Below are 25,420 nucleotides of genomic sequence, written 5' to 3'. Positions count from 1 at the left end.
AAAAAAACAGCCCTATTAAAACATGAGCAATGAAGAGACTCTTCTCAAACTGCATGCTAACATGCAGTTTCTAAAAAGAAGACATTTATGCAGTCAACAAACATATTTTTAAAAAGCTTAACACCACTAATCATTAGGGAAATGCACATCAAAATAACAATGAGATACCATCTCTCATCAGTCAGAATGGCAATGATTAAAAAGTCATTTAACAATAGATACTAGTGATATTACAGAGAAAAGGGAACACTTTTACACTGTTAGTGGGAGTGTAAATTTGTTCAACCATTGTGGAAGATGGTATGGCAATTCCTCAAAGACCTAGAAGCAGAAATACCATTTAACCCATCAATCCCATTATGGGGTATACATCCAAAGGAATATAAATTATTCTATTATAAAGATACATGCATGCATATGTTCATTGCAGTACTATCTACAATAGCAAAGACATGAAATCAACCCAAATGCTTATTGATGATAGACTAGGTAAAGAAAATGTGCTGCATATATACCATGGAATACTATGCAGCCATAAAAAGGAACTGGATTGATAAGGATGGAGCTGGGAGCTGTTATCCTCAGCAAACTAATGCAGGCAAAGAAAACCAAACACTGCATATTCTCACATAAATGGAAACTAAAGGATGAGAACACAGGAACACACGGGGAAGAACAATACATACTGGGGCCTGTGGAGAGGGGTGGGAGGAGGGAGAGCATCAGGGAGAATAGCTAATGGATGCTAGACTTAATACCTAGGTGATGGGTTAATCTGTGCAACAAATCACCATGGTACACATTTACCTAAGTAACACATCTGCATATCCTGGACATCTACCCCAGAACTTAAAAGTTGAAGAAAAAAGCAAACAACGTGTTGCTAGGCATACATGCTTTTAATCCATGTGGGAAGAAATTCCTCTGAGTGAACTTAATGTAGGACAGTGAGACAATGAAAGTCATGAATTCAATCTCTATCTCAGGAAAAATATTCTAGTAAATAGAAAATTATGTCCTAAACCAATCAGCAAGATTTAATAAATGGCACAGCAGAAGTTTTTATTTTATTTTTTACAAAGATGGGTTGTGCTGAACAAAAATTTCAAATGGCATTATTTTATATAAAAATGTAGGAATCTATTTTTATTTGTGTTTTTGGATTTTGAGACAGTCTTCAAATTAGTCTTTAACACTATTAACTTAGTGTCATATTTCACAGTGAATTGTAAAAGCTGGAAAATTTGAAGTAGATTGTCCATATTAAGATCAAATGACTACATGGTTATAGAAGAACGTTTACTAACTCTCTATAAAACTCATTTTCACTTTATTAGTGTTTGTATAGTGAAAACGAAAAAGGCTGGAAGCTTGTCCTGATGATGCTACAAAAGAGGTATTCAATCTGAGACAACAAATATTTTTGTTTTCTTAAGCCTCAGTTTCCCATACATGAATGTGTTTGTATAGAGTAGTGGTTGTCAAACTCTATGAAGAATAACAATTACTTAGGGAGGTTGTTAGCATGCAGTGTCTGGGGAATCTGATCTACCAGGCTTGACTACATACCTTCCTACTAGCAACTGTATCCATATAACTTGTTCCCTCTCTTGAGAGTAAGAATAAACTGCTAGGTCAGGACTATTCCTCTGCTTGTGAGCTATATTCATATAGCTTATTCCCTATTTCCTATTCAAGGGAAGGAATCCAGAAACTGTCCCTTAACTCTCATAAATGATCATATTTTCCCTTCTCACAGACTCATGCACATAGCACACAGATATGGTTTTATTTTATCTTAAAATTGACCCTCTAGATTTCACTTGTCCCTCTACTTACCAAATCATTTATTTTCTTTCTTTTACTACAGCACACATTAGTCCCATATATTTCACCTCAAGTCATTTTCATTCTGTTTCCCACCTTGAGAAGAATTATATTAGGAGTAATCATATAGATACATTTTTCAGTCCAATAATGGTTAACATTTACTGAGCACTTGTTCTACTCCAGACGTTTTCCAAGTGCTCTACCTCTGTTGATTCCTTCAATCCTCACAGCACTCCTAGGAAGTTTGTCATTTCCTCTGGTCTTTGACTCTTTAAGTCCTCAGGTTAATAGTTTACTCTTCAATACCAACTTTAAAATCATTTTGTCAAGTTTCAAAACACAATCCCATTAGAGTTTAGATTGAGATTGTATTAAGCTGATAAATTTACTTTGGGGACATTGGCATCTTATGATATGATATGTTCTACCACTCAAGAACATCTATCAACCTGTATCTTCTCCCTCTCATTTTCTTAAAAAAAAAATAGGTTGTATTTTTTAGAGCAGTTTTAGGGTCATAGAAAATTGGGCGGAAAGTTTAGGGAGTTCTCATATACCCCTATCAATTGCTGGATCATATGATACAAATTTGTTTAGTTTCGAAAGAAGCTGCCAAACTGTCTTTCAAACTGGCTGCATTCTTTTGCGTTCCCACCAGCGATGGATCAGAGTTCCTGTTGCTCCACATCCTTGTCAGCATTTAGTGTTGTTAGTTGAATTCTGACCATTCTAAGAGGCCTGTAGTAGTATCTCAACATTGTTTTAATTTGAAATTTCTTATTGGCATATAATGTTAAACATTTTAAAATATGATTATTAATATTCTCTTTTTAAACTTACTTTAAGCTTATATAGTTCTTTCCATGTGGATTCTGCATAGTTCATTGCAGATTTGGTGGCGGATAGTTTTTTTTTTTTCCAAAGAAAATTGCAATATATTCACCGTACCTTGCAACTCTTGCCTTGCCTCCATCAGGAGGTAAAGTCAAATTCTCTTCTTCAGTCTGGGTGGGTTTGCAACTCATTCGCAACCAAAAGAAAGCAATGGAAGTGATTCTTCATGACTTCAGAGGCTATGCTTTTTATGACATAAAATGCTTTCCATTTCCATCCAATGCTAGGCTATGAAACAGATTTCACCTTTTAAAGGTGGAATGGTCTCTCTTAAGGTCTATAGTTGCCATGTAAGAAGGCTGATTGCAAATTACCTTGAGGCCACCAATTTTGGAGGAAGCCCTGCTGCTCCTGTGCCCTGCTGCTTCAGTTTCAGCCACTATCTGACCTCACCTTCAAGGGAAGCGCTAAGCCAAAGTCTTTGAGCTGAGACCTTTCTGAATGCCTGAGCCTAAGACATTATAAGAGATAACCAAATGATCATTGTTTTGGTAAGCCACTAAATTTGGGGGTGATTTAATATATAACAATAGATAACTGGAACAAATTTATTCCTAAATTCTTAACCTTTTCTATTGCTATTTTAGTAATTAAAAAAATTTTGTCTCTGTAATCATTTTCAACTTTTGTGACATTGTCTTATGCAACTTGCCCACTTGTATATCATATAGTGTAATGCTACTTCTAAACCGTTTTTCATTTTCCAAATTTAAGTTTTCATCTCTCAGCTAATAAACACACAACTTAAGCTATTTTAAATGCTAACCTGCCCCCTTGACAGCTAGTAGTTGAATTTCGCAGTCTGGATATTTTTGGGTCTATGTTTGTGGAAATAGTTGACTATATATTCCATTTTTTTCTTAGCACTTTTAGAAAATTACTGGGAAAAGTGGAAAATAAATATGCTAATACTAGTGATAGGAAGCATAAGTCTTCTAAAATTAGTTACAATTGAGGCAAAAATTAAAATAGTCAGACTTGCCAAAAAGCTCAAACCAGCCTCAACTGACTACTCATTGTCTATATGCAATTATTGTTTAATTGTGATGAAAATGAACAAAAAGGGACATATATTAAATGTTGGAAAGATAGCATTAAAGAATGTATCAAAACAGTGTGCTATAAATGGGGATTCTATAATTATCTTATGACTTCAGGCTTAGTAAAGCTATTCTTCTCTTCAGCTCTATTACTAGGTTAAGTTTCAGTGAAGGTATTACCAAATAAATATGTTTCTGAATTCCTATGGATAGAAGACACTTATCTAAGATAATGATACAATAATGAGAAAAGTCGATGTATAAAAAGGACTCATAAATTTTGACCATGAGGTATCATAGAAGTGTCATGACCTCCTTTTTAGTTCCTACTGTGAAAGAAGGAATTTAGGAGCCAGATGGAAAGAACATGTTAGCTTGTAGGGGTTAGTGTGAAAATGCACATAGATGCTTCATTTTATTAGCTTTACATCCTACCTCATTTACTAAAGAAATACCTTTATTTAATATGTTCATAAAACTTTTTATGTTATATTCCATATTCCACATTCCACCTTCTCTTTATTGTGTATATGCATTGTTTGGCCTTGGTAGTGCCTTTCAGAAACACATTATGCATAAAAGTTGTGGAGATATCTGTGAAGGGAAGGTATTGATTTTGCATATTAATTTTATAAACCATTTGCATTAAGACACACCTTACTATTTTAATGATTTTTCAATAGATAATTTTGCAGTTTCCAGATAGACTGTCATATCATCTGTAAATAATTACCATTTTATTTTTTCCATTTTCATATTTATATTATTTATATTCTTATTTTCAATTACTTATTTAACTGTGTTGGCTAACACTTGTAAGATAATGTTTACTGCTAGTGATGATAATTAGCATACTCCTCTCACCCCGATTTCAATTTTAGTTTTTCACAATTAAGCATAATATTACTTCTTAATTTTAAAGTTGTATTATAAAAATCTTACTAAGGAAGTAACCTTGTATTAAAAAATTGAGGAAATTTTTAAGAAGTGAAAGCTGAGTTTCAAAGTAAAATAATTAGAGATACGTGCTTTACTAATTATTTCTTTGTTTCAGTTTTTCATACTTGACATTTAGAAATTTTTAGATGTGTAATAAAGATTAGGTAGTTGTTACCACTTCATTTGACTGGTGAAGCCTCCTGGGTAGGATCACACTGTGTTAGAAGGCCACCAGCAGTTATCCATACTTTGAATGGCTGTATAGATAAAGAAGGAAAAGAAGTATTCGTGTAGATCGGAATAGGAAAGGAAGGTGAGTTGCTGTTTGTCCTTTCATTTTAGCCACTGCCAAAGATTTGACTGAGAATTTAGACCCATGCCTATCCTGAAATAAACAGATTATGAATTTAAAAAAAATCTCTGAAATTTGTTAGAAGTGGTTACTGTTAAACACCTTGAAAAAAAAAGCAATAAACGAAATGATGCTAATCATTTTTTATTTCTCTCTCTCTCTCTCTCTCTCTCTCTCTCTTTTTTTTAAGATGGAGTCTCACTCTGTCACCAGGCTGTAGTGCAGTGGCATGATCTCCACTCACTACAACCTCCGACTTCTTAGTTCAAGTAATTCTCCTGCTTCAGTCTCCTGAGTAGCTGGGATTACAGGAATGTACTACCATGCCCAGCTAATTTTTGTACTTTGAGAAGAGGCAGGGTTTCACCACATTGGCCAGGATGGTCTTGTTCTCCTGACTTTGTGATCCACCCGCCTCAGCATCCCAAAGTGCTGGAATTACAGGCATGAGCCACCATGCCCAGCCCCTGTTTTTCTCTTTAAGACATGTCTGGGCTGGGAGATGGCTAATGCCTGTAATCCCAGCACATTGGGAAGCTGAGGCATGCAGATCACATGAGGTCAGGAGTTTCGGACCAGCCTGGACAATATGGTGAGACCCTATCTCTACTAAAAATATAAAAATTAGCTGGGCATGGTGGCACATGCCTTGTAATCCCAGCTACTTCGGTGGCTGAAGCATAAGAATCACTTGACCCCAGAAACTGGAGGCTGCAGTGAGCCAAGATTGTGTCACTGCACTCTAGCCTGGGTGACAGAGTGAGACTCTGTCTCAAACAAAACAAAACAAAACAAGACAAAACACAACACAACAAAGACGTGTCTGTGGAGGCACAGTCCTAATGGCTAGTAAAGAAAAGTAAATATGATTTGGGGTAGGACTATTAGAGTAGATAGCCAGGAAGACATGAGCAGGGTAGGAGAGTACCCCCCAACAAGAAGTGTCAGGCAACCATCGAGTGATGGTCTGGCAGTTGTTAAACACTCTCTAAAATAATAATTGGCCACAACTGATGCCAGGGAAAGGCGGACTCCCAATGAATAGAAAACATCTAAAGCTGGTGATTCACAGCTTCCTGATAAGAGCTCAGGAGTTGGGGGAGTGGGCTCAAGCATGTACACTAAGAGGCGAAATGGCAGAGTTTAACTGGTTTATGACCCTCCTCTAGGAACACTTGACAGGTAAGGGAACAACACCTCAAATGAGCCTGTGCACAACTTCAGTAAACACACTGCACAGGTGGCCCCTCCCAAGTGCTGGCAAGCCACTGTGCATGTGGGCAGCCCACCCCAAAGGAAGAATCAGGAAAGAAGAGATGCAAAGCTCCAGAGGCATGCCCATGTGTAAAACCCCAGCTCAAATGCCAAACAGTGCCCTTGATCGCTCAAGTTACCTGCTTGGCCCTCTTCCAAGTCTAGTCTACTTTCTTTTGATGCTCCTCTAAAACCTTTTTCTTTCTTTTTGTTTTTTGTTTGTTTTTTTGAGACGGAGTTTTGTTCTTGTTGTGCAGGCTGGAGTGCAATAGTGGGATTTCAGCTCACTGCAACCTCCACCCCCCAGATTCAAAAGTAGTTGAGATTACAGGCATGTGTCACCACACCCAGATAATTTTGTATTTTTAGTAGAGATGGGGTTTCTCCATGTTGGTCAGGCTGGTCTCAAACTCCTGATCTCAGATGATCTGCCCACCTCTGCCTCCCAAAATGCTGGGATTACAGGCATGAGCCATGGTGCCCAGCCTAACACTTTTTTTTTAAATAAACTTTCATTCCTGCTCTAAAACTTGCCTTGGTCTCTTACTCTGCCTTCTGCCCCTCAGATGAATTCTTTCCTCTGAGGAGGCAAAAACTTAGTTGTTTCAGACCTGTATGGATTAGCTGCTGCTAACATACTTTGGTGCCACACAACTTGGATACATTCTCTAGAGGTAAGACACCTCTACACCTCACCTTCTTTGGCTGGATGTGTTCAGCCTCATACATGGTTTTCTTCTCCCCTTTTGCTCTCATGCTTACTAGCCAATCCCCAGAATGATTCCTCTCAGCCACAGCTGCTCTGTGCCCCCCATTGATCTGGCAGCTCACCATGATGGGTGGCTTGTTGGGGTGGGAAGGACCTTGTGGTCCACACTGAGTAAGCCTTAGACACTAATGGCCCTACTGGACAGGAGGCTCGTGAGAGTGGCAGGACTAAAGCTGAGATCATGCAATGTCTGGGATTTCCTCTGCTTTTTAACTAAAATAGGCTCTTTCCCCAAAACACACACCACCTATTCTCCTGTTTTCTCTGTGTGTACTCTGAAATGACCTGGTGCACCTGCCAGAGTGTCTTCTTTGGGAGCAATTCTGCCTCTTTTCTACTTTGACTTTGTATGCCACATGACTTCCCTCTTGGCCTTAGACATACATTCTCTGTTATTCTTGTGCCCATGGCTCTTGCTGTTTGTGCAGGAGCAAAGAAACAGGCTCCCTTGCAAGTATTGTTGGTTTATTTTTGGGACAGACACAAGTTGGAACAAGAAACCCTGTCCTGCCAGCTTCTTATGACTTACTATATGCTTTTCACCCCTGTTATGCTCCAGGCCAAGTTTTTGGGTGGTTTTTGAAGCGGTTTGTCCACCTGCACAGGACCTCACTCCTTGGCTGGCCTCTTTAAGGACTCTGCCTACTTGCTTGTTTTGAGTTAGCACCCTTTTGGGAGGAGGGAAAAGTTTTCCTTTGTCACTTTCCAGCCCTTATCTCAGGCCCCAAGTCCTCTAGAGGTTGTTCCTTTATGTCAATAGGGTGAATAAATGTTGCCCTCTCAATCCAGGGGCTGCCGTTTTTGCAAGTGTGTGAAGGCTTTCCATGAATATCCCTCTTGCTTCCTTTTGTAGCAGAGGGATTGCTGTGTCTGCTTAAGCATTTGTTCTGCATGTTACCCCAGGAGGACAAGTAACTCCAAATAGAAATTTTTTCTCCCTTCCTCTAAACACTTTTATGCCCTTCTCAATTTGCATAAGGACTTTCAAGGTCATATTAGAAGGGAGGGAAGTCCAGCCCTCTTGTGGCACTTGGCTGAAAAATAGACTTCATGTCTACTTAACGAACATAGGAAATAGGAATCTGAGGAAAGAGATAATCATTTTGCTGGAATGCTTTGAGTAAGAGTCACTATAAGGTCATGGAAACAGGGATATAGGCTGGCCCAAGGCCACAGGCAGAAGAGATAAAAGTATCCATAGGGGCCGGGCATGGTGGTTCACACCTGTACTCCCAGCACTTTGGGAGGCCAACCAGGCAGATCACTTGAGCTCGGGAGTTTGAGGCCTGTCTGGGCAACATGGCAAAACCCCATTTATACAAAAAATACAAAAAAGTAGGCAGGCTTGGTGGCATATCCCTGTAGTCCCAGCTACTCAGGAGGCCCAGGTGGGAGAATTGCTTGAGCCTGGGAGGTGCAGGTTGCAGTGAGTTGAGATCGTACCACTGTACTCCAACATGGGTGACAGAGGGAGACCTTATCTCAAAAAGTAAAAAAGTACCCATAGGACAGAGATGAGGCTGGTCCCAGACTATAAGCACAAAACAGATGACCATGAAAACAGAGATAAAAGCAAGGTTAGGGGTGCCTGGTAAGACCAGTTCATTCTGGAATCCCAAGGATGACTATGGGACCCCTGTTTGCTCTGGTATTGCCTCTAAGTGGGTAATTGTGATGAGACGGGTTCATTCTGGAACCCTAAGAACAAATTGGGGGATGCCCTGTTCAGGAAAGGATGATAGGGAGATAAGAGGGGATACCTTCTTTTTCCTGTTTTTTTTTTTTTTTTGTTGTTGTCGTTGTTGTTGTTGTTGTTCCTCCATTCTCTCTTTGGAGATAGATAGGGAATCACATCTTCATACCACAGGACATGCCCCTTGGATGCATCCTCAAAAACTGGGAAAAGTTTGATCCCCTCCAACCTTAAAATGACAAATTAGGTTTTCTTTGTCTTAAAAATGAACTGGGAGAAAATTACAAAATTCAGCCTTAAAACTCAGTGCCCTTATGCAGGAAGTTCTTAGATTAGCCTCTGCAGGTTTTTATAACCAAGATAAGGACAAGGAAGACAGGGCTAAAGAGAAGGAGAAGTGCAGGTACAAGAGGCAGGCTCAACTACTGATTTTTTTACAAGAACTCCAGCTTGCTCCAGGTTGTCCTCAGAATATCCTTTCTGGTAACTGCCATTTGTGTGATAGCCCAGACCACTAGAAGGCAAACTGTCCCAATAGAATAAACAGGAAAAACTCCCACATGGCTTGCCCCCTATTCCTCAAGCTTGGCTGCTGAAAATGGGACTACCCTGAGGGTCAAAAGGCCCCAGGACAGAATTCCAATCCCCGGTGGCCTTGAGCTGAAAGGGCTCTCTGCCCCAAGGGTGCTTCCAAATCAGATATTATCATCAACAAGACAAAGCCAATGGCAACTCTGGAGGCAGCAAGTAAAATTATAAATTTCCCATTAGGGTTCAAGAGCTGCCTACTCTGTGTTAATCTTCTGTAAGCAACTTTTCTCCATATCCTGTCAGGTAATGGGGGCAAATGACACTCTCTCCTTCCAAAAAAAATGATTCACATCCTTTTATATTAAGGGAGCAATTAGCATTGTCCCATTAGTCCCTAGTAATATCTAAATACCTAACTCCTTTTTGAAGCAAAAATATGATTTCCAAAATGGGTACCAGGTTAATATTTATACAACCTCTGAGTTCATCTTTCTCTCTAATAGCCCTGTTTCTCCCAGGAAAGCTACCTAAATTTTGAACAAATAACTTAAACCTGGACAGTTTTACTTCAGGGGTTGAAATAGCCCACAATTATTCAGGCAAGCCCTAGAAAAAATTAAATAAGCAATCTCTTGAGGGGGAATAATTTCTGCTATATGCCTATAAACTTCTTGTCTGTTCCTCCTTCACTGGACTCGCACAGCAACATGTTGTACAAACAATAACTTCCTAACAGGAAAAAAAAAGAACTTTTGTCTAAATTTAAAGGTTATAAAGATAAAAATGCATTTTTTGGTAACGAAGATTATAATGAAAAGAGATTTTATATGAGAAAGGATCTCGTACAATAAATACTTGCCGTAAAGTAAAATGACTGTTTAAAAAGGGGACAAGTCAAAAAGTCAAAGTATGTCATAGATGGTTTGTGCAAGGCATAAAGGGAATTTATAAAAAAAAGTTGTACAATGTTAAAGGTTATTAAGCCTGCTAAACGCTTCATAAACGGCTACTATGACTGTTAACTGTACAACTTGCCTGCTTTAAAGCCATTAAATTCTAGGTAAGGCCTGGAGACATCTGGAGTTAGCCATGCCCACAGTTATGCTGAAGAGTCAGAATCTTATCTCATTTGGACATCTGTACTTGTCTTAAAACCAGAAAAATCTTCCATATTTATGGCCAATCAGTTCACCAATGCCTTCCCACTAACTGGACTGGAACTCGTACCACGCACTATGGATCCCTGGACATGTTTATAAAGCCTGACAATCTTTCTTTTCTGGTATCTATCTATGGGTATTCCATTTTGTCCAATGTGAAGAGGGCTATCCAATTAATTCTCCTTCTCATGGGACTTGGTAGTACAGCCAATACAAGAGCCAGAATTGTCGGAATCACAAAAGCCTATTTGACCTATAGCCAACTTTTAAAGGAAATAGCCAACAACAGTGACACCATGGTTAAAACCTTAACAACTATGCAAAAACAAATTGACTCTTTGTCAGCCACAGTCCTCCAGAATCACCCATGATTAGATAAGTTAATGGCAGCACAGGGAGTTTTGTTTAGCCTTAGATGAAAAATGTTGCTTTAGGTTGAATCAATCAGGCAAAGCACAAGACAACATCAGACAACTTGTAAAGTAAGTCTCCCATTTAAGGGAACAAGCCTCTCAGGGTTGGTTAAACTGGGAAGGAACCTGGAAATGGTTCTCTTGGTTCTTCCCTTTTTAGGTCCACTTGTTAGTTTCCTATGTTTGCTCCTTTTTGGTCCATGTCTCCTAAATATAATAACTCAATTTGTCTCCTTTTGCCTTCAGGCCATCAAGTTCCAGGTGATTCTCAGTGAGGGATACTGTCCTGTCAATATTCAAGTCACCCTTCTACATAAGCCCTAGACTGCCCATCAGAGGGACATGAGAGAGGTAAAACCATACCCTTGTCTCTCTTGTACCTAGTGAAATACCACTTTCACAAACCTATCTAGCCACCCTGCCCTGACAGTTAGCAAGAGGCCAAGACCCATAGAACAACCACTGCCACCCCTCTGTCAGCAGGAAACAATTATAGAAGACTGACCTTCATCCACTTTCCCAAAAAACTGGGGTCTTGGACTCTTGAGGTGGGAAATGTTAGAGTAGGTAGTTAGTCAGACATAAGCATCAGGAGAAGGTCCTGTCCTTCCCCCCCCCCAGAAATATCAGGCAACCATCAGGTGATGGCGTTGGTCAGGCAGTTATTAAACGGTCTCGCTAGAATAATAATTGGTTGCAGCTGGTGCCAGGGAAAGGCAGTCGTCTCCTGATTGATTAAAAAATACCTGAAGCTGGTGATCAGCAGCTTCCTGATAAGATGTCAGGAATTGGGCCAGTGGGCTCAAGCATGCACACTTAAGAAGCAAAATGTTGGCATTTAACTGGTATATGACCTTCCTCTAGGAACGCTTGACTGGTAAGGGGAGAATGCCTCAAATTATTATGTGAACAACTTCAGTAAACACACTGCACAACTTTAGTAAATACACATGTGCACAATTTCAGTAAACACACTTAGCCCCTTCTCAAGTGCTGGCAGGCCATCAGGCATGTGGGCACCCTTCCCCAGGGGAAGAATCAGTGGTAAAGAGACACAAAACCCCAGAAGCATACCAATGTATAAAATCCCAAGTCAAAGATCAAACAGTGCACTTGAATCTCTCTCAACTCACCTGGTTGGCCCTCTTTCAAATGCACTTTACTACTTTTTGTTCCTGCTCTAAAGCTTTTTAATAAACTTTCACCCCTGCTCTATAACTTGCCTTGGTCTCTCACTCTGCTTCCTGCCGCTCAGATGAATCCTTTCTTCTGAGGAAGCAAGAATCAATTTGCTGCAGAGCCTTATAGATTCGCAGCTGCTAAAAGGACAGTTTATCTAAGCTCTTGGTAATGATGTAGTAGGAGGTCTGAGATCCAATGATTCTGTAATATTGAACAAAGTACTCGACATAAACTTTCAATAATAATTTAGCATCTTTTGATTATGAGGTTAAAATTGCATAGAGACTAATAAAAAAGCATTATTGAATAGACTGAATGCTTAACAACATAAATTCCATGGAGGCTATGTTTTTCCTGGAACTGCTTTTAATGAGGATATGTTTGAAAATCTGAGGATAAGTATGCAAATAGATGTGTTTGCATTGTCAAGTGTGCACAATGATAATACCAGGGTGTTATCTTTATCTGTAAAATTAATTGTTTGCAAATGCTAAGCCTATTAACTAAGGCTTATTTACCTCAAATAATAGTAATTTTAAAAAATGATGCAAGATTGACAAACAAATGAAATATATAAAGAGCTATTTCTTCCTTGAATGAAAATGAGTGGCTTTACCAGGTGGAAAGTTAAACATTTTTTTAAGAAAATAATTTTATATAATTTTGAAAGCAAATTTTTACAAGCAAAACATATTAGAATGAAGGTCTTTGAAATTAAAAGCTAAAGGAAGGAAGCAATAGAAAGGTCTTATCATGAAAACTAGTTTTAAAATTTAATGTACATAGGTTTTTTTAAATCTTGAACGTTATGGAGAGTGAAGTATATACTTTAACAACATGAAGCAAAAGTCAATGCTTGACTTTGAAATGCACTAGTTTTTCTAAAAAAAATCCCAGGAGGTTCCAGTCAACCTGAGTCAGCAATAAGGAAGTCCCCTCTGTTTTAATCCTACAAGGAAGTAATGTTGAAATGACTGATCTGCTTTTTTTCTGTTTCTGCTTTCTTCAGCTCTTTTCTGCCTATACAACCAACCTCCTCTGCTGAGCTCAATGGAATACTCATTCTGTTTTATGGAGTGAGGTGTTGCTCCATTCTAGAATCACAAAACCCAACTAGATCTTTAAGCTAAATTTGTTGTAATATTGTCTTTTGACATACATATAAAATGAAAAAGCATGGTGTTTGTTGTCAACAGACTTGGATTTAAGTTCTGAATCTGCCACTAACAAATTTTCTGACTGTGAGAAGTTTAATTCACCTGTTTCAACATAAAATGAAGATCACATTGGTGGCACTTACCTTATCAAAGTTTATATAATTTATGGAAAATGCTTAGCAGAGTGCATAGTACATAGTAGAGTTTTTATTAAAATACAATGATGCCTAAAGTAATGAATGAAAGCCATGCTCTACTTTAAGTGAGGGTCTTGAAGAACTTACAGTTCTCTGAAGGAGGTGACGCAGATACAGAGGCTATCACTGAACCTATTCACTATCCCTGGGAAGTAAAGGCAAACACCAACACAAAGGTATACAGTAGGAGAAAGAAAGGCATTTAGGAGAGGAAGCAGCTAAGGCCAAGCAAGGAGAGCAGGCAGCTAATGCTTAAGACTTGAACACCCTGATAGGCTTACAAGCAAGGGTTTTTAAAGGCCAGGGATGAGGGGATTGCTAAAGTGAGTTAAGGGCTGGGAAATTTCTGGGACTTCCTTTTCCATTTTTTGGTTCTAGTCTGAGACGTACATGAAAGCAGTCCATATTTTGCATCTGGTGGGGGTCCTTGTTTTTCTGATAAACAATTCAAGGACATGTGTCAAGTTGCTGTCTTTAGTTTCTATAGAGAACAAAATATCTTGTGACTCTTATGTTAGTTGAGTGACTATTGTTTAAACTCTTGTTGTATTCTTGTTTGGCAGGTTGTTCATGTATTACTTTAATTGCTGGTTGCAGGGCTAGCTAGGTTCCTGGAATTTCCTTTGAAAGGATTAAATTTTATTTCTTTATTTCCATGCAGTGGTGAGAGGAGGGAAGGAAGGAACATAGTAGGCTCCAAAATGGGGTCCCTGTTCCATCTCAAAACAACTTTATTATTTATTTATTTAATTTTTTAAATTGTACTTTAGTTTCTGGGGTACATGTGCAGATCATGCAGGATTGTTGCATAGGTACATAGATGGCAATGTGGTTTGCTGCCTCCATCCCTCATCACCTACATCTGGCATTTATCCCCATGTTATCCCTCCCCAACCTCCCCACCCACCACTGTCCCTCCCTTGGCCCCCCGCAACAGACCCCGGTGTGAGATGCTCCCCTCTCTGTGTCCCTGTGTTGTCATTGTTCAACACCCGCCTATGAGTGAGAACATATGGTGTTTGATTTTATGTTCTTGTGTCAGTTTGCTGAGAATGATGGTTTCCAGATTCAACCATGTCGCTACAAAGGACACGAACGCATTGTTTTTTATGGCTTCATAGTATTCCATGGTGTATATGTGCCACATTTTCCTTGTCCAGTCTATCGTTCATGGGCATTTGGGTTGGTTCCTGGTCTTTGCAGGTCAGTGCCACTATGAACATACGTGTGCATGTGTCTTTATAATAGAACTATTTATAATCCTTTGGGTATATACCCAGTAATGGGATTGCTGGGTCAAATGGAATTTCTTTTTCCAGGTCCTTGAAGAAGCACCACACTGTCTTCCACAATGGTTGAACTAATTTATACTCCCACCAACAGTGTAAAAGTGTTCCTATTTCTCCACATCCTCTCTAGCATCTGTTGTCTCCAGATTTTTTAATGATCGCCATTATAACTGACATGAGGTGGTATCTCAATGTGGTTTTGATTTGCATTTCTCTAATAATCAGTGATGATGGGCATTTTTTCATAAGTTTGTTGGCCTTATATATGGCTTCTTTTGAAAAGTGTCTGTTCGTGTCCTTCACCCACTTTTGAATGGATTTGTTTTTTTCTTGTAAATCTGTTTTAGTTCTTTGTAGATTCTGGATATTAGCCCTTTGTCAGATAGGTAGATGGTAAAATTTTTTTCCCATTCTGTTGGCTGCCAGTTCACTCTAATGATTGTTTCTTTGGCTGTACAGAAGCTCTAGAGTTTAATTAGGTCCCATTTGTCTATTTTGGCTTTTGTTGCCAATGCTTTTGGTGTTTTAGTCATGAAGTGCTAGCCTATGCCTATGTCCTAAATGGTTCTGCCTAGATTTTCTTCTAGGATTTTTATGGTGTCAGATTTTATGTTTAAGTCTTTAATCCATCTGGAGTTACTTTTAGTGTAGGATGTCAGGAACAGGTCTAGTTTCTTCTTTCTGCACACTGCTAGCCAGTTTTCCCAACATCATTTATTAAACAGGGAATCCTTCCCTCATTGCTTGTTTTTGTCAGGTTTGTCAAACGTCAGTTGGTTGTAGATGTATGCATTGCTTCCAAGGCCTCTGTTCTGTTCCATTGGTCTATATCTCTGTTTTGGTACCAGTACCGTGCTGTTTTGATTACTGTATCCTTGTAGCATAAAGTCAGGTTGCGTGATGCCTCCAGCTTTGTTCTTTTTGCTTAGGATTGTCTTGGCTATGTGGGCCCTCTTTTGGTTCCATACGAAGTTTAAGGTGGTTTTTTCCAGTTCTCTGAAGAGGTCATTTGTAGCTTGATGGGGATAGCATTGCATCTATAAATTACTTTGGGCAGTATGGCCATTTTCACAATGGAAAACATTCCATGCTCTAACCATGAGCTTGGAATGTTTTCCCATCTGTTTGTGTCCTTTTTTATTTCCTTGGGCAGTGGTTGGTAGTTCTCCTTGAAGAGGTACTTTACATCCTTTGTTAGTTGTATTCCTAGGTGTTTCATTCTCTTTGTAGCAATTGTGAATGCGAGTTTGCTCATTATTTGGCTCTCTGCTTGTCTGTTATTGGTGTATAGAAATGCTTGTGATTTCTGCACGTTGATTTTGTATCCTGAGACTTTGCTGAAGTTGCTTATCAGTTTAAGGAGACTTTGGGCTGAGATGATTGGGTCTTCTAAATAAACAATCATGCCGTCTGCAAATAGAGACAATTTGACTTCCTCCTTTCCTAATTGAATACCCTTTATTTATTTTTTTATTTTTGCCCAATTGCTCTGGCTAGAACTTCCAATACTATATTGAATAGGTGTGGTGAGAAAGGGCATCCTTGTCTAGTGCCAGATTTCAAAGGGAATGCTTCTAGTTTTTGCCCATTTATTATGACATTGGCTGTAGGTTTGTCGTAAATAGCTTTTATCATTTTGAGATATGTTCCATAGATACCTAGTTTATTGAGAATTTTTATTTTATTGAAATTTGTTGAAGGCCTCCTCTGCATCTATTGAGATAATCATGTGGTTTTTGACTTTGATTCTGTTTATGTGGTGGATTACGTTTATAGACTTGCATATGATGAACCAGCCTTGCATCCTGGGATAAAGCCTACTTGATCGTGATGGATAAGCTTTTTGATGTGCTGTTGCAGTTAGTTTGCCAGTATTTTATTAAGATTTTTGCATTGATGTTCATCATGGATATTGACCAGAAGCTTTCTTTTTTTGTTAAGTCTCTGCTGGGTTTTGGTGTCAGGATATTTTGGTCTCATAAAATGATTTGGGAAGGATTCCCTTTTTTTGGGTTGTTTGGAATAGTTTCAGAAGGAATGTTACCAACTCCTCTTTGTACGTTTGGTTGGTAGGCTATTAATTGCTGCCTCGACTTCAGCCCTTGTTATTGATCTGTTCAAGGTTTCAACTACTTCCTGGTTTAGGCTTGGGAGCGTGCAAGTATCCAGGAATTTATCCATTTCTTTCAGGTTTACTGGTTTATGTGCATAGGGTTGTTTGTAGTAGTCTCTGATGGTGGTTTGTATTTCTGTGGAATCTGTGGTGATATCCCCTTTATCGTTTTTTATTGCATCTATTTGATTCTTCTCCCTTTTTTTTTTCATTCTGGCTAGCAGTCTGTCTATTTTGTTGATCTTTTCAAAAAACTAGCCCCTTGATTTTTTGAAGGTTTTTTTTCTGTTTCTATCTCTTCGGTTCTGCTCTGATCTTAGTTATTTCTTGTTTTCTGCTGGCTTTTGAGTTTTTTGATCTTCCTCCTTTAGCTGTTTCAATTTTGATGATAGGGTGTCGATTTTAGATATTTCCTTGCTTCTCTGGTGGGCATTTATTGCTATATATTTCCCTCCAGACACTGCTTTAAATGTGTCCCAGAGATTCTGGTTCGTTGTGCCTTCATTCTCATTGGTTTCAAAGAACATCTTTATTTCTGTCTTCATTTTATTGTTTATCTAGTTGACATTCAGGAGCAGGTTGTTCAGTTTCCATGAAGTTGTGTGGTTCTGAGTTAGTTTCTTAATTCTGAGTTCTTATTTAATTGTCCTGTTGTTTGAGAGACTGTTTGTTATGATTTCCATTCTTTTACATTTGCTGAGGAGTGATTTACTTCCAAATATGTGGTCAATTTTAGAGTGGGTGTGATGTGGTGCTAAGAAGAATGTATATTCTGTGGATTTGGGGTGGAGAGTTCTGTAGATGTCTATTAGGTCCACTTGGTCCAGATCTGAGTTCAAGTCCTGGATATCCTTGTTAATTTTCTGTCTGTTGATCTGTATAATATTGACAGTGGAGTGTTAAAGTCTCCTATTTTTGTGTGGGAGTCTTAAGTCTATTTGTAGTCATTAAGAACTTGCTTTATGTATCTGAGTGCTCCTGTATTGGGTGTGTATATATTTAGGATCGTTAGCCCTTCTTGTTGCATTGATCCTTTTACCATCAGGTAATGCCCTTCTTTGTCTCTTTTGATCTTTGTTGGTTTAAAGTCCGTGTTATCAGAGACTAGGATTGCAACTCCTGCTTTTTTTGCTCTCCATTTGCTTGCTTAATCTTCCTCCATCCCTTTGTTTTGAGCCTATGTGTGTCCTTGCACGTGAGATGGGTTTCCTGAATATTGCATAGCAATGGGTCTTGACTTTTTATCCAACTTGCCAGTCTGTCTCTATTGATTGGAGCTTTTAGCTCATTTACATTGAAGGTTAATATTATTATTTGTGAATTTGATCCTGCCATTTTGCTGCTAGCTGGATGTTTTGCCCATTAGTTGATGCATTTTCTTCATTATGTCAATGGTCTTTACCGTTTGGTATGTTTTTGGAGTGGCTAGTACTGGTTGTTCCTTTCCTTATTTAGTGCTTCTTTCAGGAGCTCTTGTAAGGCAGGCCTGGTGGTGATGAAATCTCTCAGCAATTGCTAGTCTGTAAACGATTTTATTTCCCTTCGCTTATGAAGCTTAGTGTGGCTGGATATGAAATTCTAGGTTGAATGTTCTTTTCTTTAAGGATGTTGAATATTGGTCCCCACTGTCTTCTGGCTTGTAGGGTTTCTGCAGAGAGATCTGCTGTGAGTCTGATGGGCTTCCCTTTGTGGGTAACCCCATCTTTCTCTCTGGCTGCCTTTAGCATTTTTTCCTTCATTTCAATGCTGGCAAATCTGATGATTATGTGCCTTGGGGTTGTTATTCTTGTGGAATATCTTTGTCGTGTTGTCTGTTTTTCCTGGACTTGTATGGTGGCTTGCCTTGCTAGGTTAGGGAAGTTCTCTTGGATAATATCCTGGAAAGTGTTTTCCAGCTTAGATTCATTCTTTCCGTAGCATTCAGGTATACCTATCAAATGTAGATTAGGTCTTTTCACATAATCCCATATTTCTTGGAGACTTTGTTTATTTCTTTTCACTCTTTTGCCTCTATTCTTGACTTCTCGTTTTATTTCATTGAGTTGATCTTCAATCTCTGATACTCTTTCTTCTGCTTGGTGGATTCGGCTATTGAAACTTGTGTGTGCTTTGTGAAGTTCTCATGCTGTGTTTTTCAGTTCTATTAAGTCATTTGTGATTTTCTCTAGATTGGTTATTCTAGTTAGCATTTTGTCTAACCTTTTCTCAAGGGTCTTAGTTTGTTCGCATTGCGTTAGCACATGTTCTTTTAGCTCTGAGAAGTTTGTTGTTACCCACCTTCTGACGCCTGTTTCTGTTAATTCATCAGATTCATTCTCCATCCATCTTTGATCCTTTGCTGGTGAGGAGTTGTGATCCTTTGGAGGAGGAGAGGTGTTCTGTTTTTTGGTGTTTTCATCCTTTTTTTGCTGGTTTCTTCCCATCTTCGTGGCTTTTTCTACCTGTGGTGTTTGTAGCTGGTTAATTTTGGATGGGGTCTCTGAGTGGACATCCTTTTTGTTGATGTTGAAGCTATTTCATTCTGTTTCTTAGTTTTCCTTCTAACAGTCAGGCCCCTCTGCTGCAGGACTGCTAAAGGTCCACTCCAGACCCTGCTTGCCTGGGGATCACCCTTGGGTGCTGCAGAACAGTAAGGGTTGTTACCAGTTTCCTCTTCATCCCAGAAGGGTATCTACCAGATGTCAGCCTGAGCTCTCCTTTATGAGGTGTCTCTGGGTATACAGGAGTTGGGGAGCTGCTTGAGAAGACAGTCTGTCCCTTATAGGAGCTCAAGTGCTGTGCTAGGACCTCCACTGTTCCGTGCAGAGCTGCTGGGTGGGAATGTTTTAGTCTGCTGCAGCGGAACTCATAACCACCTCTTTTTCCAGGTGCTCTGACCTAGGAAGGTTGGCTTTATTTATAAGTTCCTGATGTGCTGCTCCCTTTTTTTATAGATGCCCTGCTCCATGTGGAGTAGTCTGGTCACAGTCTGCCAGCAGAGGTGTTGCTGAGCTGCCACAGGCTCTGCCCAGCTGCTATGTGAACTGCCTCGGTATTGGCATACTGCCTCAGTAGTGGCAGACGCCCTTCTCCTCACTGAGCTGGACCATCCCGGGTCCAGGTGCGCTTGCTGCGAAACTCTCAATCCAGAGCGTTTCAGATTGCTTGTTTTGTGGGGGTGGTACCCGCCCATCCAAATCACCTGGCTCCCTGTCTGAGCCCCCTCCCTTTCAGTTGAGTGGGTGGCTCTGTCTCCCAGGCATTCCAGGTGCCAGTTGAAATGGCCGACCAGATTTGTGTGCATTTCTGTGTGCCAACCTGCAGCACCAGCTGTGCTGAAAACTCATGGTGCTTTTCGGCCTGGAATCCTCTGTTCTGTGGGCAGTGAAAACTTGTTTTGAAATGCAGTGAGTAATCACCCTCTGCATTGTTCTTGCTGGGATCCGCACTTCAGAGCTGTTCCTATTTGGCCATCTGGGATCCTCCCAAAACAACTTTAATATTTTTCTAATATTTACTAGATTTCAGTGACATTCACAAGTATCGGGCCTCCAAGACTTTGGTCTCAGTGTGCCAATAATTTGTACAAGTGAAAAAGGATAGATGTACTTTCATGATACTATATATTTACAATGATTTGTATGACAAAATCTTTGTCTATGTCCATTGGTACCTTGAAAATACTGAGGTTTGGAAGTGAGTACTTCTAAATCTTACTTGTATAAAATGGTACTTTGTACAATTGCACATGTGCATGTGACATTCAGCAAACAGTGTGGGGGCTTAGTGAAAGGTGAAGTTAAAAAGGAAAGAAAAGTGGGAGACAGTGTAGGGTAGTGGAGAGAAATCAGTGAGCCCAAAGCCTGAAAACCATGAATGAGCCAAGGAAATTAACTGCCATCTTTTCTATAGTGGTCTGCCTTCCAAGTTCTAGTCAACTGGCTTATAAATATAGTTGGAAGACAAAACTTATTTATGCATTGGTGAAGGCTGGTACTAGAATTATGATAGATTTTTAGAAGTAACCCAACTAACCACTCTAGAAAAATTTCAGGTTTCTGACTAGAATTTAGGAGTGCTGCCAGTGCTTTTCTATTTTTGAGGAGAATAAAAAGAAGCAAGAACACTGCATCTATAGCCACAAAGGAAGCTCTTTTGAGTAAACTGCCTTATTAAGATAATTTTAGTCCAAAAGGCATATAAAACAGATCACAGGCCCAGCATTTCCTTATCAACAAAACATTCTCCACAATTCCTCTTAGCACATCAGACTTGTTCTTTAGTGCCTTCTGAAATATGAGCAAATATTGCTGCACTCCAGCCGTGCTGAATTTATTGTAGTTTCTCAACCATGCCATGCTGTTTCTGATTTCCCTGCCCTGCTACATGAATTCTCTCTGCCTAGAAAACAGTTTCCTATTATATCCACTCCTACAATTTGTCCATTGTCCTTTTGTCAGCCTTCAAGATGCACTTCAAAGATTATCTTCCCTAATTCTAAGAAGCAACTAGGGAAACCAACACATATTCTGTTTTGATTCATTTTTGTAGCCAATATTTACTGAGTGCTTCCTGTATATAAGGCCCTAGGAATTATAGAGAAATAATAAAATTACAAAGCAAAAACCTTCACCTGCTGCCTTTTTTTTTTTTTTTTTGCTTCAGGTATAAAATGGGCTGTAACATGAGAACAAATAACTACAACATTGAGCTACAATCTACAGTAGGAATTGGAGGAGAAAACATTTTCTGCCAGAGGAAAGGAGTAGGGAAGGAAGGGGAGCTTCATGAAGGATACACTATTGAGCTGGGAAGGATTTTCACAGGGTAAGTTTATGGAAAGGAGGTTGGTATAACAGGCACATAGAGATGGGAAGGTGCAGACTAAGTGTTATTAGCACAAAATTAGTACCATCAGAGCTGAAACTTTCCTGGTTTCCCAGGGAACACAAATAATCAAGAGGCTGTTGGTTTTTCAGATTTTTGAGACTTTATGGGAGCTTCCCTCACCATGGCAGCCAGTGCTGCTGCTGTGCATGTCAACCAAGGTTTTAATGAATCTGCACTTAATATTCTTTGCAATAGACTTCCCCTTAAAATTATACAGCAAAGCTCATATTTCATAATATGTGTATCAAAAGTGACATCATGAAAGACAGGAGGAGAAAACCTGCAGTCACCCTGACCACAAACTGGAAATGCTTCCCCTTTGAGCTTTCACTATTGACTTTATTATGTCCTGATGGGATTTTGGCATTTTCTGATGTAAGATACATTTCCACCTTTCCATGGGCGTTGAAAATTTTTCCTAGGTAGAGTTAGCTGTTCTTCTCAAACTAGGCTAAAGGCCTCACTTAGATCTCTGTCTGTCCTCTGTGTCCAGCAATGCCAAAGTCACTTCAATTCTAACCATCCCAGCTTAGACCACCTAATCACAGCCCACTTTCTAATGGACACTATACAGTTCCCTAAGACAAAAAGGAAACAGACCTTGGAGCTAAAAGGAATTACTTTGTAGGGAAAATAAATTGTAAGTAGCTATCAAATTTAGACATATGTCCCTTAAACTGGGTACCAAGAATAGCTCACCCTTATTGCATTTCTGTTTCATTCTTTTTAAGCTCCTCTTATCAAATATGGTTAGAAGACTGAGTAGAGTGGATTAACTGGAGTGTATGCTATGTGTGGATAAATTGGAGAAGATAGGACATAAAAAGCAATGTGTGCAAAGTTTTTGAGAGCCTTAAATGTTAAATTCAGAAGTCTCAGTTTTACTTAGTACGTAACAGGGAATTACCAAAGTTTTTCACATGGGAAATTATATTATCAAAGGGATGTACTACTAGGTCAATTGATCTGGAGGCTAATTAATTAGCTATGTTGAAGTTAGGAGGGTGGTGATGAGAAGTCTTGAGAAGGCATTCTCATCATTAGATGAGAGACAGCAGTTTTCCAGAAGGCAGATAACAGTGAGAAAGGAGAGGAAAGATAAAATAACATTAAAAAAAAAACTATAGCCTTTTTTCAGGTATGTCCTTTTCCTTTCTTCTAGGGTACCAGAGGATTTTAGCATATTAGTATGATTTTTTTAAGAATATGAACAATAACTTCCATTTATTTTATTACTTCCTATGCATAAGATGATTTTCATGTATTATCTTTTATAATCAGCATAAACAACTCATTGAGGTAAGTACCTCCCTATTATTCCCTCATATTACAGAATGAGGGAACTGAGACTTAGTTAAGTAACACCCAAATATTATATGGTAAGTAAATGTTAGAGCCAGGATTTGAACCCAAGTCTGTCTAACATCAAAATGCACATGCTTTTCCTTTTAGAGAAAGTTGACCTTTATGAACAGAGTATATTGCAGCTTTCCCTTCCTTTTGTGAAAGAATTTGAAAGATTTATTTGCTTGAAATATGGAGCAAACAAATTGTCTAAGTCTAGGTGGATGAGTTTCATTTTCCCAATAGTCAGGCACATTTTCTAATTACGCATTGTATTTGCCAGATTTTAAGATTAGACAGAATTTTGCAAAAATGGCAAGGGTGTACTTTATTACAAGTTCAAATTCTGAGATACATCTTTATGTAGTTGGCTGAAACCAAGAGGCATGCTTAAATAATTTAATTCCAACTGATTCTTTTGTAAGTAAAGGTTTCTAATACAATGCGCCTGCTTAAATTCAGATGTTGGTACTAGAATAAATTCCGCTGGGACAGTATCCCTTTAAGCAAATATCTATAGGGTATTGCCAGCACAAAAATCCATTTTATAGTATTTTCTAAACATTAAAAGACATCCTTTTGATGATAAGCATTATTTGAATCAGAAAGCTGATTTTAAATGGTCATATCTTTCCATTAGGCAAATGATCATTTTTCTTATTCAGCTTCAAGTAAAAAAAAATCAATCAGAGAATACATTTGAAAATTCTGTTTAAATGTTTTTAAGAGCCGGGGGTTGGAGAGACTTTAAATATAATGCCCATGATAATTAGAATGCAGGGTTCCCTGAATCCTTTATAAGAATATAATCTTAGTATTTTATTTATTTATTTATTTATTTTTGGTTTGAGGTCTTATAACAAATGCGAGTGCATTGTCAGTTTTGAATGACAATAGGTATAAATGGTTCATATTTTCTAATCTTTTATTATGGCCACCACTGCCCATTTTTCCATAGCTGTGACCCTGGGGTTTCCTGTTAACCCAGGAGAAGGCAGAGCCATTTGACCAGAAGTATCTTTGCATAGTTTCTTGGCATGTGATGAGCAATGTACTCTGGGCTAACGAAATTTCCTTTCTCTACCTGACTGACACATTTAATGAAATCCCAGACTGGCCACCAATTTCCATTCTACTTTGTCCTCACATTACTGTATAGGACACATGGAGTCTTTTTCTGATGCTGTTTAATCCAGGGGCCATGACTAAACTCAGCACCATATTGCACATATTGAAAATACAAACCTGTTAGATTTTTACAGACCACTGCAGGAAACTGGATATTCTTCACTTTATCGGTTATTTTTTGTCTCACTGGGTTATATGACTAATCCCAAGTAAAGGTGCTCCCAGAGCCTATCAGGCTGCTGTAACCCAATTAGGAAAACAAAACAATAGTAGCAACAAGGAAAAAAAATACGCGTTTGAGCTCTCATGTATGTTTTTTTCATTTATTTATTTAGCTTATTTTTATAGAGAGAATGATGTGTTGTAGAAACTGTTTTAGGTACTCAGGACACATCGATAGAAATCCTTCCTTATGAGCTTCCATTCTAACAGAAGGTGGGGAGGATTTGAGGGCAAACAAAACATAAGTGTCATGATTTATAAAATAGAGGAATCAAGACTAAACAGTGTTAGGGAAGTTGCAATTTAAAAAATTATGTTTTTTAAAGATGACATCTTACTATGTTGCCCAGGTTGGACTTAGAGTCCTGGGCTCACCAATTCTCCCGCCTCAGCCTCCCAAGTAGCTGGGAACAAGTGCACACAATTGTGCCTGGCTAAAGTTGTAATTGTAAACAGATGGTAAGGATAGGTTTCACCAGATAGGTAAGAACTGAACAGCGATTCCAAGTAGATGGAGAAGGAGGTCATGTGAACATTTGAGGCAAGAGCAGCAGAAAAAGCCAGTTCCCAGCATCTGAAGCAGGAGCATGCCCTTGTGTGTTTGAAAAATAGTATGCGGATGAGGGTGGCTGTAGAAAGGTGAGCAAAGCGGGGATGAGTAGGAGGTAAGGTACAAGAGATACAGAAGAGAAGAGCAAGTGGGGTCTTGTCATCATGTTTACAGCTGCATTCAGCCTTTTTCCTAAGTGAAATGGGATTCACTGCAGGGTTCTGGCAAAAGAGTAATAAGATCTGGTGCATATTTTAAAATAAATGCTCTTGATACTGATAGAAGAAGTGACTTGAAACAGGAGCACTAGGCCGGGCGTGGTGGCTCAAGCCTGTAATCCCAGCACTTTGGGAGGCCGAGGCGGGTGGATCACGAGGTCAAGAGATCGAGACCATCCTGGTCAACATGGTGAAACCCCGTCTCTACTAAAACTACAAAAAATTAGCTGGGCATGGTGGCACGTGCCTGTAATCCCAGCTACTCAGGAGGCTGAG

The 25,420-nt window shown here is 39.1% G+C and overlaps 1 long non-coding RNA gene across 1 annotated transcript; it reads left to right on the top strand.

The window, feature by feature from the left end:
- The first annotated feature begins 2,381 nt into the window (after positions 1 to 2,381).
- LOC116542609 lies at positions 2,382 to 25,273 on the top strand. Its single transcript, XR_004265286.1, has 3 exons — positions 2,382 to 3,215; positions 11,122 to 11,226; positions 21,458 to 25,273. It is a non-coding gene; the product is annotated as an uncharacterized LOC116542609 (long non-coding RNA).
- The last annotated feature ends 147 nt before the right edge of the window (positions 25,274 to 25,420 follow it).

Source organism: Sapajus apella, unplaced genomic scaffold (genome assembly GCF_009761245.1).
Source record: "Sapajus apella isolate SASKATOON/1434 unplaced genomic scaffold, GSC_monkey_1.0 scaffold4, whole genome shotgun sequence".
Classification (NCBI taxonomy): domain Eukaryota; kingdom Metazoa; phylum Chordata; class Mammalia; order Primates; family Cebidae; genus Sapajus; species Sapajus apella.
The sequence above is the reverse complement of the archived record's forward strand: the minus strand, read 5'-3'. Positions and strand labels throughout refer to the sequence as shown.